Genomic DNA, 6,000 nt, shown 5'->3' with positions numbered 1-6,000 from the left:
ATGAGATGTGGAGGTGTTTTCGGGATGAGGAGATGTCCTGGGTGGTGCCTCACGGACAATTACGGGACATTGTAGATCCCCCCAGGGCCCACTGGATGGAACATGGGAGAGTATGGGCTATGATGTGGACCATTGACTAGGGGTGCAGTGATGCTCAGAGATGTACTTACCGGGTGCAATGGATATGTCGCGATGATGGGGGAGAGTGTTGCTGTGGGGGGAGTGGGGGGTGGGGGCGGGGGGGTTGAATGGGACCTCATATTTTTTTAATGTAATTTTTAAAAAATAAATAAATAAATAATTTTTTTAAAAAATAAAAATAAATTAAAAATAAATAAATAGGGGGAAAAAAAGTAATGGTTCATACAAAGGCACGTCCCCAGGAGGGTAATTTTGACTCATTCCCACAGAGGGTCTAGGAGACACTGTGTGTCACCTCAGAGTCATCCCAATAAGAGAGCAAAGAGCTGGAGTACATATATCCCCATCTTTATCAGTCATTGGTTACAGGCTCTGGGAGGAGGTGAGGGACATGAACTTCAAGGCACTTCTGGCTCTCCTGTACCCTCCAACAACACTCAGGCTGTTGGGAGTGGTGTGCACAAAGATGGTAAAGGGACCCCAGAGCCTGCTACACACACCCTAACTAGTTACTGACATACAGCAAGGTTTTCTCTTTCTGTTTGTTTTTTGATGCTACTCATGGACCTGAATCTCAGTTCAACCACTTACAACATGTGAAGGAGTATGGGTTCCTTTGCAAAGAAAAGATGATAATGGTCATCTATGAATATTCTCCATCTTCTTGCCTCAATGTCTTTTTTCTTCAGTCCTTTTCTCTAATTTTGCTTATCTTTCAAGCTTCACCGTAAATGTCTGTCTTTCATGAAGCTTTTTCTAACCACCCCAACTAAAACTACTCTCTCTCACCTCTGAATTGCCATACCATTTTATTTGAAATTATTTTATGGCACTTGTCACTTTTCCTCTTTGCAATATCTATTAAAATCCTGACTTTGGAACAGATAAACAAATCAATGGAATGGGCAGAGTCCAGAAACAGGTTCAAATACACATAGAAATGATAAAGAAGGCATAATTCTCCCATCAAGAGGTATAGTCTGTTTCCTGACCCCCTGAATCTGGTCTAACTTTGTGACTTGCTTTGATTAAGAGAGTGCAGAAGTGATATTCTAATACTTCCAAGCTTAGGTCTCTGGAAGCCTTGTAGCACCCACTTTTACTCTTGGAAGCCAGCCACCATGTAAAGGTCAGACAGAAAAAAAAATCAGGCATAATAAAGTGTGAGGATATTATGCAAACAGTGTCTGAATTACTGGTTAACTTTCCATCTCACTTGCTACACAATAAATTTCACATGGCCCAAAGATTCAAATACAAAAAATAAAACCATTGAATAAATAGAAGAAAAAAGTAGTGAATTTTTTCATATCTTGGAGTAAGAAAGGTCTTTCTGAGCCTGTCATAAAACTCAGAAGCCATAAAAGAAAAGACTAATAAATTTGAGTCCATAAAAATGGAAAAGCTCTACATGGCATAAAAAGACAAAAACTGGGAAGCGGACTTGGCCCAATGGATAGGGCATCCGCCTACCACCTGGGAGGACCGTGGTTCAAACCCCGGGCCTCCTTGACCCGTGTGGAGCTGGCCCATGCGCAGTGCAGATGCGCGCAAGGAGTGCCCTGCCACGCAGGGGTGTCCCCCGCATAGGGGAGCCCCACGTGCAAGGAGTGCGCCCCGTAAGGAGAGCCACCCAGCATGAAAGAAAGTGCAGCCTGCCCAAGAATGTCCCCACACACACACAGAGCTGACACAGCAAGATGATGCAACAAAAAGAAACACAGATTCCCAGTGCTGCTGATAAAGGATAGAAGCAGTCACAGAAGAACACACAGCGAATGGACACAGAGAGCAGATGAGTGGCGGGGGGCAGGGGGGAAAAATAAATTTTGAAAAAACCAAACAGGATTATGGGAAGACAGTGACAGACTAATAGGCAGAGCTGAATGCTCTCACAAAAACAATGGAGAAAGAGCCAAAAGCTGTCTGAGGGACCTGCTCTGGGGGTCAGCAAACCAGGACAGTACTATACAACTCCCAAGATGCTGAGGGACAGAGAGACGAAGAAGCCATAACTACAAATATGAGTTAAAGGCCCCACTGGCTACCGTGAAGGGTTCCTCTTCCCCACCCCCAGATATTAAACTGGGGTAAAACACCTGGCTCACTGCAGCAGACTGAGAGGGGAACAGACATCTTTCTCCTTGTCAGCTATTTCAAAGGAAAAGGGAGTGGAGGTTGGGGTGCTTTTCTTCAGTTAATTTGGCCAGCAGAATCCATTTTGAAATTCAGATCTGGAGATTGAACACAGGAACACAAGAAAGCAGAGACTGAAACACCTCCTTGGAAAGGTGCATTGACTAGCGCCATCAGCTGGCCAGTGTGGAAACTGCATGGACAAAAACTGTTCACCCTCTGTTGCCAAACCCTGGGAGAAAATCTATGCCCCACTGGTGGTCCCTATTTTGAAGTTGAGCTGGGCAATTTTAAAGACTGAGAATGGGTCGAATGAAAGATTAAAGAAAAGCTGACGGGGGAAACAGGCAAGAGAGAGAAATTAGCCATCAGAGTAAATTCACCAACATATTCAGTTGCCAAGACATCATCAAAAAATTACAAGTCATACTAGGAAACAAGAAGAGATGGCCTAGTCAAAAGAACAAACCAAATATCCTGAGGAGATACAGGATTTAATACAATTAATCAGTGATAATCACACAACTCTCCTAAACCACTTCAAAGAATTTAAAGAAAATATGACTAAAGAAATAAAGGATATTAAGAAGACATTGGGAGAGCATAAAGAACAATTTGAAAGCCTGCAAAAAAAAAGTAACAGACCTTATGGGAAAGAAAGACACAATGGATGAGATTAAAAATACATTAGAGAGGGAAGCAGACGTGGCTCAACTGATAGTGTACGTCTACCATATGGAGGGTCCAGGGTTCAATCCCCAGGGCCTCCTAACCTTCGTGACAAGCTGGCCCATGCACAGTGCTGTTGCACGCAAGGAGTGCCGTGCCTCACAGGGGCACCCCCACATAGGGGAGGCCCACGCACAAGGAGTGCACCCTGTAAGGAGAGCCACCCCAAGTGAAAAAAGCGCAGCCCACCCAGGAGTGGCGCCGCACACGCAGAGAGCTGATGCAGCAAGATGACACAACAGAAAAAAAGAGACGCAGTTTCCCAGTACAACTGGATAATGAAAGCAGACACAGAAGAGCACACGGTAAATGGACACAGAGAGCAGACAACGGGGGGGAAGGGGAAAGAAATAAATAAAATAAATATTTTTTTAAAAAAGTGTGGTTTCAATTCAAAAGCTAAAGCAGGGAAGCGGACTTGGCCCAGTGGTTAGGGCGTCCGTCTACCACATGGGAGGTCCGTGGTTCAAACCCCAGGCCTCCTTGACCCGTGTGCAGCTGGCCCACGCATAGTGCTGATGCTCTCAAGGCATGCCGTGCCACGCAGGGGTGTCCCTGCATGGGGGAGCCCCACACGCAAGGTGTGCGCCCCCCCGTAAGGAGATCCACCCAGAGCGAAAGAAAGTGCAGCCTGCCCAGGAATGGTGCCACACACACAGAGAACTGACACAACAAAATGATGCAACAAAAAGAAACACAGATTCCTGTGCCGCTGACAACAACAGAAGCTGACAAAGAAGAAGACGCAGCAAATAGACACAGAGAACAGACAACTGGGACTGAGTGGGGAGGGGAGAGAAATAAATAAATAAATATTTTTTTTAAAAAAAGCTAAAGCAGACCCCTCTCAATTAGAGGTGGAGTGGACATCACCATCCTAGAATCCTCAGGACTAGGGAATAAAATATGGATCACAGTGGACTTACTGGTATTCTACTGTAGACTTATTGTGATTCTAGTAATGGAAGAAATTATATCATTGATGTGGAGACAGTGACCACCGGAGGTGCTGAAGTCAAGGAGATGGACAAAGAGGTGTAATACAGGGGCATTTTCAGGACTTGGAATTGTCCTGGGTAACACTGCAATAATAGATATGGGTCATTATAAATATGGCCATAACCTACAGAATTGAGTGGGAGAGAGTGTAAATGACAATGTAAACTATAATCCATGCTTATTGGTAATGTTCCAAAATGTGTTCATCAACTCTAATGAATGCACCACACTAATGAAAGAAGTTTTTTATGTGGGGAAGGGTGGGAGGTGTGGGGAGTGGGGCATATGGGAATCCCTTAAATTTTTTTTATGTAACATTTTATCTAATCTAAGTAGCTTTTAAAAATAAATAAATAATTTATTTAAAAAAAAAAAAAAAAAGCTAAAGCAGACCTGAAGGAGTTAGCTGGAGGCTAACAGCTAATCATGCTCCCAGCAGCTGGGAAACAGTCCTTTCTTGAATGAGAACCTGAGTTGTGATCTGCTTCTCTAAGTCTGCTGCAGGAGAGTCTCTGAAGGAGGGGAAGAAGGAAACCACATTTTAGAAAAATAGGATTAGGAATTTGGTTGTATCCATAAGGAACCCAATGGGAAATATTATTAGGTATCCTATTTGGGGGATTTGTCCTCCTTTATTGTAATTCACTCTACCCCCAAATCTTCAGTGAATTTCTTGTTGCTTATTGGTACTGTGAGGCGTTGAGGATAAGACAGTTGGGTAAGTGTGGCTTTCCCCATTTCATCCCTGCTTCAAAGCCTGCAACTCAGCATCTACATGGAAACCATGCAAGGAATATAATCCTGGAGTTCCCAGAAGTGAGCAGCAGTAGAGAGCTCTGTGGCCCAAGATGAAGCCAATTTCTGCTTAAAAACAAACTCTGGAACAGCCAGACAACCTCCCCCTACTCCCTCCCTGAATATAGCAAAAGAAGGCAATCTTAGCCGTGAGGGAAAAGAGTGATGGAGGCTTGTCTTATAAGAACCTCCAGGAGGATTAGAAAGGCAGAGGGATTACTTCCCTCCCAGAAAAAAAAAAGCTAGAGGACAGGCGAAGACTGTTTAGAGGCTGCTCTGGACACCAAGGGAAGCAAGACACCAATCAGAATAGAGAGCAGTAAGGGAAAGGCATCTCAGCTGACTGAGAAATCCTGTGAGTACAGCTGCAAAAGCAGCAGCAGGCACTATTCCCCCCCACCTACAGAGAAAATTATAATCTGTGGACTGCAGTAGCTGTGGACTGCAGTGGTTGTGGACTGAGGGAGTTGCAGGGGTCCTTTTCCCCAAAGAAAGGGGAGAGGGAGGGACACAGCCTACAGCAAATTCAGATTTTGGCCTGCAAACTTAGTCTGCTGCATTGCAGGGGTGCCATACTTCCAGGCCAGGTGGCACTGTGACATTGTTTGTACTGAGAGCCAGCAAGAAGCTAAAGATAATTTGCCTTCTCCAATGCCCTCCCCACTGCCCCAAGCTGGTTGCTGAAGAGGCAAAGGGAAAGAGGGCTATGCATCTAACCAGGATGCCCCAAAATGAGGCAAACTCTGACAAAACTGGAAAGAGAAAGAGATGTCTTGACAATAATAGCTGGAGACTTCAACAAGCCACGTACATCAATAGATAGTACAACTAGACAGAAGCTCAACAAGGAAACAGAGAACTTGAACAATGTGAATATTGAGCTGGACCTGAAAGACATATACAGAACACTGCATTCTAAATCAGCAGGTTATACATTCTTCTGAAATGCTCATGGATCTTTCTTCAGAATAGACCATACTTTGGGCCGCAACACAGCTCTCAATAAATTCAAGATTGAAATTATACAAAGCACCTTCTCTGATCATAATGGAATGAAGCTGGAAATCAATCATAGGAGGTAAAGGGGGAAAATTTGCAAATATATGGAGGCTAAACAACATACTCTTAAACAAGTAATGGGTCAAAGAAGAAATTGCAAGAAAAATTAATAGATATCTCAAGATGAATGAAAACAAGAAC

The sequence above is a fragment of the Dasypus novemcinctus genome, chromosome 3 (assembly GCF_030445035.2).
Source record: "Dasypus novemcinctus isolate mDasNov1 chromosome 3, mDasNov1.1.hap2, whole genome shotgun sequence".
Classification (NCBI taxonomy): domain Eukaryota; kingdom Metazoa; phylum Chordata; class Mammalia; order Cingulata; family Dasypodidae; genus Dasypus; species Dasypus novemcinctus.
Note: the sequence above shows the minus strand (reverse complement) of the source record.